At 54.0% G+C, this 9,874-nt stretch overlaps 1 protein-coding gene across 5 annotated transcripts in view; it reads right to left on the bottom strand.

Moving 5' to 3' along the window:
• ATP2B4 (ATPase, Ca++ transporting, plasma membrane 4) overlaps positions 1 to 9,341 on the bottom strand; it is a 90,094-nt gene extending 80,753 nt beyond the window's left edge. For 3 of the 5 annotated variants that reach the window (XM_004685528.2, XM_012726840.1, XM_012726842.1), the window contains exon 1: positions 8,915 to 9,341. The gene's annotated coding sequence lies outside the window, so the exon portion shown is untranslated. The remainder of the gene's footprint in view (positions 1 to 8,914) is intronic. The other 2 variants (XM_012726841.1, XM_012726843.1) reach the window with 1 other exon arrangement.
• Between the last annotated feature and the right edge of the window lie 533 nt (positions 9,342 to 9,874).

The raw sequence follows: 9,874 nt of genomic DNA, 5'->3' as shown, positions 1-9,874 counted from the left end.
AATAAGCCAGAAAGAAAAAGAAAAATACAGGATGGTTTCACTCATAGCAGGAGTATAAAGGACCAGGGGGGAGGGGGGAATATAATAATGAACAACTATATACCAGAGACATTTTATGGGGGTGGAGTGGGGAGTGGGGGAGAGGGGAAGTACACAGGCCTATGGTAATGGCACAGGGGTGATTTGGTAATGGGAAACCCATGGTGATTGCAATTCTGATGGAAAAAGGCACAAAATGATTTAAACGTAAACTGTTATAATTAAAATTAAAAACAAACAAACAAATCCATCTGTGCTGGTGCATTAAATCCTCTTCTGCTCACTAGCCCCAAGTCAGAGCTCAGCAGCCCTCGGGGTCTACAGCCACCCAGGAAGGAGCTGTGGTCGGGGTGCTTCACTAACATGCCTCCCCTGGGCTTTCAGAGGAATGGGCAGCCCACAGGCCAGGCAGACAGGAGGAAGCCTGCCCACCCCCTTCCCGGACTCCTGCTTCCCTGCTCACTCTGCTTCTCCCAGCTCAAGGCCCACCTTCTGCGAGGAGCACAGAGGAAACCAGCTCCATTAGGAGCTACTCAGGGATGAGGGTATTGCCAAGAGAAACTCTCCTTTGCATTTTCTCTAGTGCTAATGATCTTAATTGTTAATAATAGCAGCAACAATAACAATCGCAGCACTGCACTTCTCTGTTTTAGCAACTTTCTTCCAGAGTGCTTCCAACGCATGACCTCACTGTGCTGCCTGCCGCCAGGGCCAGCTGGGCTTGGTCTCCCTACCTGTGGGTGAACAGATGGGGCTCCATGGAGACTGGCTGCTGCTCTGGGCTGCACCATGAAGCAGCATTGGGGTCTGGGGGGCACTCACAAGACTAGGAGCGAGAGAGCTCTGGCTCAGGCTTGGGCCAGCCTGATGTCTGGGCAAGCTGCAGTTTTGGGTCTCACTTGTGAAAGAGGTGATGGACCATTATTCCTGAATTTATCCATTTAAAATGCTCTGGGGCTCAATAAAATGAGCTTCCCTGCTCCAAAGCCTGGTAGCAAGGTCAGGTAAGCCTCTTCGGTACCAAGGTCAGAAAGCCCCTGGAAGCTGGGAGGCCAGCTGTGCCTGTCCTCACCGCCTAACAGATGTCCTCTGAGGTTGGCCCACAAGGAAGGCTGTAGTGCAGACAGCAGGAGGGGAACGTCAAAACCATCCTGAGGCCCATGAGCACAGGGGAGCAGGCCAGCCACAGGCCACAGGCTCTCTGGAGCCAGATGCCACCCTGCAGGAGGCACAGACAGGCTGGCTGCATGCCAGCAGTGGAGTAGACAGCCTGCCTCACCTGCCTGACTGAGCACAGAAGCTCCTCGATGCTGGGAAGCTCTCAGCAGATGCAATACAGCCCTGCCCCCCAACTCACCCCTCACCGACCCCCCTCGCCTAGCCTGGCCTCCATCAAGTCTATCTTCTCTCTTCATTCAAGTTCTGTTTGACAATCACCTCCTCCCAAAAGCATTTCCAGGTGAACCCTCGCCAAACCCAGGTCTCCACATTCTCATTAACATCCCTTCAGTTCCCAGCATCACTAAGCCATGTGTGCCCACGCATGTAAGTGTCCCAACAGCTGTCTGCATGTACACGAGGAGGTGGGGGAGGGGAAGGATGGTTAATTCCCATTGCCTTAGTTTTCTCCATCTTTAACTCCCAAGACATGAAAAGGGCACAAGAATGGTGGACTAAGATGGACAGTGCTGTCCTTTCCCCCCAGGGGACCCAGCCAGTTACCAAAAAGGCTAATACTGGAATCTCCACCAGAATCTGGACAAGGGTTCACCCCACATGCTTCCAGGACCAAAAGTCTAGATTGATGACGTGGGCAGGCTGGTCCAACAGCTGGTGAATTTACCCAAATTTCTCTTAACCCAACCTACAGTTCAGGTGACAACTTCAATTCTCTACCCCCAGAGAAATGATTGCCATTATTAATATTTGATTGAATCCAATACAATTACCCTCTGTAAGTCAAAAGCGGTTTTATATTGCCAGTTTCATATGGTTGGACCTGAAAAATCTTTGGAGAGCATGTTCTGGGACCACAGTAACCTCCCTGAAGGCCAGGACCCGGCTTTCTTGGTTTCTGGCTTTAAGACATAGCAGAATCATGACACTGCAAGGTATTGAGTGCATTCTTTTTAATTTAACTTCCAGGTAGCTGAAATGGGAATCTTAAGACGTGTCCTACCCCTCCTCCCCCCCCCCCAATCTCAAGGGTGACTGTCCACAATCCTTGCAGCTTCCTTAACCTCTGATTATCCCGGGTAAGGAATGGGAGTGAGCTGTAGGCTGTAACTGTGCTAGATTCTAAGAGAAAGAGTATGGTTTGGGCATTGACTGTTTTTCCCCTTGCAGAAAGGAGTCTTTAATCAGATATGCCATGCAGAAGACAAAGGTCCAGAGACACCACGTGCTTTGGTAAAAAAACACACAGAATTCAGGGCCTCCTTGGTGGCACAAGAGGTTAATTCTCAGGCTTTCAAGCCATCGCTAGCCACTGCAACCTGAGTTCAGTCCCCCACCAGAGAGCTGACCCACATGGCACAGCAGACCTCTCTGGTCTCCTCTGCTGCTCCCCTCGGCAGTATACTTCGTCAATCTGCCTGTTCTGCTCCCCACTCAGTTCCTGTGAATCTTCTCATCCCCCGCACCTCTGGCCTACACCCCAGTTATATGCATAAATAAATAAAAATAAATCTTAAAAAAAAAAAATCACACACCCAGTCAAGAGCCCAGATGACCAGTTTTCTGACCCAACCCCAGTCCTGTGCTCTTCTGGAAGGCAGGGAAGCCATGGGATTGCAGAAGAATCATACCCCTGTCTGCCTGTTTCAGCGTCCTGGCTCCTGCTCGTCCATACTCCCTAGCAAGACAGCAGAGGAATTGACTGATGGATCAATATCCCCTCTTCTATATGAAAAGAGCCCTGAGTCACTCCAGGGGCTTCCGGGGACAAAAGAGGACTTGAACAGCCCTGAAAATCTGATCTTTCTGTAGAGATGGACAGAGCGGGAAGGCAGGGCGGGGAGCAAGCCATGTGGGTCACTGACAGCACAGCTGGTGTGCAGCCCCCGGCGGCTAGAACTGGAGGCCTCGTGTGCAGATGAGAAGTTCAGGACCTGCACAGCTGGGTTCTCTCAGAATCACCTCTCCATACAATTCAGAAGGGATGTGAAAGGGTGGTCAGGAGCTGAGCTGATGGTGAGTGGATTCCTCCTTTCACAACTGGGGACCCCTTCAACCACGGGTAGACGGGTGACTCAGGTGACTCAGGAAGCCCATCCGTAGGCTTCTTCCTGCCCAATGGCGTGGTGGGGGGTGGGAGCTGCCACTTGTCCCCTGGCCCAGTTGCCCATCACCTGGGAGTGAGGAACGTGCAGGGGTCCAGGAGGCCTTCCTGGATTGACTTCTAACACCCAACATAGTAAAAATGCCAACCCTGAAACATTAAAAAAAACAGGACAGTCAACAACTCCATGCCCTTCACTTAGCTTTAACCATTGTTCACGCCTTCCCTAGATGGGTGTCTGAGCACATGCGTGTGTGTGTACCATTTTTTTCTGCACATAAACACTTTTTGAAAAGCACTTGTATGCACACACTTGGCCACTAAATGCGGTCACACAATCTCCAAGAATAAGGATATTTTTGATCACACCTTAAAAATTAGTAAGAATTGGCCCTCCCTGGTGGCGCAGCGGGTTAAAGCACAGCACTGAGAACCTAAAGCAACTTCCTCATGAGTTTGATTCCCGCCTGCCCCGGAGGTGACCACATGGCGCGGCAGACCTCTCCTGACCCGCCCGCTGCTCTCCTCAACAGTGTACTTCGTCGATCTGCCTGTTCTGCTCCCCACTCTGTCTCTGGTGAAGCCTCTCGCCGCCCCTGAGCCTCTGACCTGTACCCTAGTTCTGTATGCACAAATAAATAAATCTTAAAAAAAATTAGTAAGAATTACATGTCTAATAGCTATATTAAATTTGTCCAAGTGTTCCAACATGTCTTTTATAGTCTCAATCTTTTTACAAAGAGTTATTTATGCATACAAGAACTGGAGTACAGGCCAGAGGTGTGGAGGTGAGAGGATTCACCAGAGACAGAGTGGGGAGCAGAACAAGGAGGCTGACTGAAATCTGCTGAGCGGAGCAGTGGGTGAGATAGGCGAGGCCTGCTGTGCCATGTGGGTCAGCTCCCTCTTGCTGCAGTGGCTGCAGAAAGTCTCATAGTGCTGTGCTTTAATCTGTTGTGCCACCAGGGAGAACCCATCAACAACATACCACAAAGATCTTGTTACATCAGTTCATAAGGCTCCTCCTTATTTTCTTGGTGCATAGTACTGCATGGTGTGGACGTACCATCGTTTATTCAACCAGTACTTTAAAGATGGGCACTGGGCAGTTTCCAATGACTTTCATGCTTTAAAGTATCATAGTGTGTGTCTTTTTGTATTTGTGAATGTGCCTTTTCTCTCTATTTCTAGGGATAGGAATGTGGGGTAAATGCATGTGTTTGTCAACAAAACTTGTTTTTACTAACATCGCTCCATAAGGGTGAGACTGGTATGCACTCCTGGCATTGATTTTACAACCCATGTAGATCTAACCATGAGCACCAGAGCTGAGAGCTTCCTTGAGACTAGGAGCCATCCGCCTCCCCACCAATTAAGCCACCCCCCCCCCAACTCCCTCTGCCATATCCCTAGTCATCTGCCAAGGTCAGAGCAAAGGGGCCTCACTGATCCCATTTCCAAGTTCATCTTCCTGACTTGTCCCAAAGGTCTTTGTACTTAAAATGCCAGAGCAGAGAGAAGTATCTGATAAGGCCAGAAGACATCAGCCAGAGAGAAACTGGAACGAGACGTGAAAGAGAGGCAGCCCCTCACCCCGGCACACTGTTCTCATCCCCATTTTCTCTTCTTTGGCATCTCCACTATCTCCCCCAACACAAATTGCCCCAGTAGGGCCCTCCCTGTGGTACAACAGGGTAAAGCCCAGCGCCAGGAGGCTGTCTGCAGCCTCTGCAGCACCAGTTCAAGTTCAAGCAGCAGACCTCTCCTGATCCTCAGCAGGGTACTTGATTGATCTGCCTGTTCTGCTCCTCACTCTGGCCACTCTGGCTCTGGTGAAACCTCTCATCCCCTGCATCTCTGGACTGTACCCCAGTTTCTGTATGTACAAATGAATCTTTAAAAGAATAAAAACAACAAACTGCCCCCAGTAGTTACAACCCTGGAGTTCTTGGTTCTAACTAGATCCTAGCTGCTTTCCTTCCTCAACCCACACTCCCGTGGGCTAACCACAGAGGACTGGCTTAACGTGGAGGTAGGAGTGGGCAGCCCCTGCCCCGGCAAGCTTTGTGAGAAGAGGAAATAAGGCAGTAGAAGCAGAAAGGGGAAGGGGAAAGAGGGGAAAAGAGAGATGCTGGGACAGGAAGCCTCTCACGCTGGGACCTCTGCCCTAGGGCCTGCTCTAGTCCCTGTCCTGTCCTACAGCAGGGAAACTAGTGGGAAAGGATGTCACTGCGTCTGACATGGCCCAGATATTTTGCTTCCCTGTGGTCCAGAGGTCTGGCCTTTCTCATCTTTCTCCTCACCCGTCCTCACCAAGTACCAACTGGGAATGATAGTTGCTCCTCTGAGGGGCAGGCAACTGGGCTGAGAGTGAGCCCCGTCTGAGAGCAGGCAGACTGGGGGGGACGGCTCAGAGTGCTGGGGTTCCTCCAGCACTGAGGCCCTGGGCAAGGCAATTTCTTTCAAAGTCAAAACACTTAGGGTCACTCTAAGCCAAACATGCTTCTTAGGGCTTTGGAGATCAAGAACCAACATCTACCCCTTTCTTCCCTCTAAAGCTTGGGGGTGGGGGTGGGGGTCAGCACCCAGGTTTTGGGGTCCTGGATCCAAGGCCAGGGTCATAATAAAAAAAGAGGACTCAACAGGGGGTTTACTGAAACCACCTTCTTGAGAGTAAGGCTCCCCAATATCCTTGCTCAGGGGTCCCCCTTGTCCCCCCACCCACACACACCTCACTTCCTTCAGCTCTCACAATGACTGACTCACTGCAGTTTCTCCTCTAACGGCAACCTTCCCTTTCCACTCTTCTGCCATCCAAGACCATAGAAACTTGACAAACCTGACCTAGCCACACCCAGCATTTTTGTGGAGAACGTGGTTTTCATTTGCTGGGGGGGTGGGAGGGGTGAGGGTGGGGAAGTACCTCAGCTAGAGCACCGGAGAAGTTGGGAATCAGCCCCGTGAGCAGATTCCCAGGCTCCTCCAAAATGTCACTTTCTTCTCCCAACAAACACACCCACAACCTCTCAGGCTACGTGCTAGGTGCTGGGCGCCCAAGGGGTGAGTCAAGCTGTGCCCCTTCAACTTGACCTTGAGTCAGGGGCCAGAATGTGAGACCCAGGAGGAAGGGCTAGAGGCTCAGCACAGACCGAGGCGGGAAATCTCCGCTCCTCGGCTGGGGCGCCCAGGGCACCGAGTCCTCAGAATAGGAGGCGGAAAGCAGAGTGGGGTGCGGGAGGGGCTGCAACGGGCGGGGCAACTGAGCCTCCCGGGGGAGGGCGGCGGGTTTGCAGCAGAACCAGCCAGCCCCGCAGCGCAGCTCCGGCTGGGTGGGCTGGGGCTGCGGGTAGATTCCTCTGCAGCCAGAGTCCATTACCGTGAGCGGGCGCCTCGGTGCGCCGCAAAATCCGGCCTTGCTCCGGTAGGGGGTGAGGGTGGGGGGTGGGGGCGGCAGGAGCCATTCAGGAATCCGCTAGCTTGTCCCTCCTCTGAGCTCTGATTCTGGGCAGGCTGGCTGCTAGAATGGTGGGAGGAAGGGGCCCAAGACAGGAGGGGGGCCCGACGTGCTTTGGGGGTTGTAGCTCAGCAAGATGGTGGCAGGAAGGATGGGGATCCCCAGCAAAAGCAAAGAAATGGATTTCCCTTCTCTCTCCTACAGAAGAAGAACATGGAAGCTGTCTAGGGTCCCCTGCCCGCTGGGGAGAGCCTGCTTCCCCTCTCAGAACACAACCATAGAGGAGAGGTCTAGCCTTGGGGTGCAGTCAGATCACATATCCAACACCTCATAATGAAAATGGGTTCTTCTTGTTTCCCTGGGCCTGCTCTCCTCCAAGTCTTTTGCTTCCTTCTTTCCAGTTTCTAGCTACACTGCTCCTCCAACCGCCTAGCTGTGTCCTACAGCAGGTGCTTCCTTCCTTTCTGCCCCCCTGACTCCCTCAGTTCCAGGACCCCCCTCTCCAGCACCCTACACATCCCCCCAAGCCAGTTCTCCTCTCTACCACCCTCAGCCAGCAAGGCAACTGGCTTCCACCACCTCCAGCTGCCCTCCTCCCCCCTTCCCAGCCCTCCCTTCCCCTCTAACCTCCCCCTCCCCCCAAGTCTCTTTCCAGGCCCATCCCAGCCAGGGATGACCTACGTCTCTTTCCTTCCCTCACCAGTAAAGGCCCCATGCAGAGGGGGCTGGAGGAGGCCTCCATACTGGAAGAGCAAGGAGAGGGACAGCTCTGGCGAGGGAGCCGAGGCCCCCCTGCAGCGCCCCCCCCCCGCCCGCCAGCCAGGTGGGGAGGCCCGAAGACTCCAGCCCAGACACCCCACCGGAAGGAGGAGAGGGCGCGGCCGAAAGGGATGTTTTCGCCTCCCCCCCAGGGGTGCCCGCAGAGTGCCCGTCTATTTCTTCATCCACATCCCCTACCCGGGGGCAGGCTGCACGTCTGCGAGTTATTGTAAGTCGGGCAGGAATGCCCGGGAGGGAGGTGCCGCGGACCAGCGGCGCGGCCACTCCCGCGCCCTCCACGCCCAGCAGAGCAGAGCGGGTCGGGCGGCGAGATGCTGGGTGTGTGTGGCTGCTCGCCCCGGAGGGCGCCAGCCGCCGCCTCCACCCCAGTGTGAGAGCGAGCGTGTGCGCGCGAAGGCAGAGTCAGAGGGACAATCCCGGCTCTTCAAGCCGACGAGGCCTCGGCCCCAGGCGCTCACGGAGCCTCCCAAGCATGCCGGTGACTAACCCTGACCGCCAGACAGGCAGCAGCCCCGTCACCCGCCTGGAAACTGCAAACTTTCCAACTTCACTCCCTTCTCCTTTCTCCCCTTTGGGACCAGAGATGTTTGGGGCGGTTCCCTCAGAGACACTCATACAGTTGGTTCTCGACGCTCTGCACACTCAAACAGCAGCGACGAGGGAACTCCCAGCTTTTTCCACAGCTAATTATAGACGTAGAAGTCCGAGGATGTTTTGCAAGCGGCAGAGAGAAACTGCTGAGGTTTCTCTACAAAGCCAAAGAAATTTACCGTGTCCACGCTCCTTCCCCACCCCCACCTTCTCCGGCCGCCACCCCCACCCACACTCCCCCTGCGAGCCCCTCTCTGTGCCCACTGCAGCCCCTTCTTCCGCAAAGATTTCTTACTCGGTTCTTTTTTCTTTTTCCATCTCTCTTTGGGGCTTTCGAGAAAGGGAACAGACACGGAAAATATTTTTGCAACAGTTTTCCATTCTGTCTCATTCCCAAGCCCAGGGGGATGGGGAGGGCAGGAACGGATGGGGGACGGGAATGCTTTTTCCAAAAGCTCAGTTTGGGTGTGAAAAAGAGAGTCCCTTCATTGTCCTACCTTCCGCAGCCCAGACATGTCAAAAGCTAGGAAAAACCAAAGAAAATCACTTGTTTGATTATACGGTTTCTCAGAACGGAGTCTGGGAAAGAAATACAATATTTGACAAATCTGTGTGCGCGCCACACACACACACACACACACACACACACACACACCAGTGGCAGGAAAAATTCTAGGAAGAGGACACTCGGAGAGTTTTAGAAACCATCGAAAAGGGAGAAAGAGACAAAGTTTGCAAATAGCGAGTCAATTCATTCTCTGCAAGCCTACCTCTCTTTCTAGCAAAGATCCAGGCTTCTCCAAGCGGGACTCTCCCTCCGGGTTTCCATGGACTGGGCTAGCGTGGGGGCGACCCCCCACCGGTCTCCCCAATGTAGCGAGCGCGCTGGAGATGCCGGCTTTGCGCTAGCCTTCTCAGCTACCGCCAGGGAGTGGGCTGGGTCTCCTCCCCGGCCCTCCCAACGGGAAGGACTGTTCAGGTTCCTGGAAGAAAATGGGTGCAGGGGAGCTGCGCGGGTGTCTCTGGTCTTGCTCTCCTCGGGGTATGGTTCCCCAGGAAGTTCGTACTCCCCTCCCTCAACCCCCAGCTTTGGACGGTCTCAACAGCAGAGCTGTCTTAAGAAAATGCTTGTCATGGCAACAGCTCCAGCCAACTCGGGCCAGACTCTTGCTCACCAGCTCCCCGGAGCAGGGCGGGAGGAGAGAGGGGAGGGGCGGGAGCTGGAATGGAGGCGGGACTTGGCGGGGGGCGGGGGGCAGGCGCTTACTCTTCTCTTAAGGTGGCCGGATTCCGGGGCTAAGGCTGCTTCCTGCTTTGTCTTAAGGGAGAATGGGGAAAGGCCGGGGAGGAATCCTCTCCTTTGGGGTTTCCTCCTGCCCTGGCTCTCGTTAGTTGAAAGGGAAGGGCGGGGGAGAGGGGGGAGGGAAGAGGTGGAGAGTGGATGTGGGCCGCGGTGTTAACCGTTACTGGGTGGGGAGAAAAAGGAAGCTTTGCTGGCAGTTGGCTTCCTGCAGCTCCTGCCAGCCCCGCAACCTCTTACTAGCTCAGACCCGGGCCCAGAAAACCTAGATGGTTTCGAAACTTGCACTATCCCCTTCCACCCTCCTGTCCTGGGGCCTAATGGGAGAAGGAATTTGGACAAAAGGGGACTGGGGGTGGAGGGGACAGGGAGGACTGGCAAATGACCCCCACCACCACCACCACGTGCATGCACACCTTTGCTTATACCT

Source organism: Condylura cristata, unplaced genomic scaffold, assembly GCF_000260355.1.
Source record: "Condylura cristata isolate star-nosed mole 26May11 unplaced genomic scaffold, ConCri1.0 scaffold00018, whole genome shotgun sequence".
NCBI classification, from domain to species: domain Eukaryota; kingdom Metazoa; phylum Chordata; class Mammalia; order Eulipotyphla; family Talpidae; genus Condylura; species Condylura cristata.
This window is presented reverse-complemented; position numbering and strand designations above follow the sequence as displayed.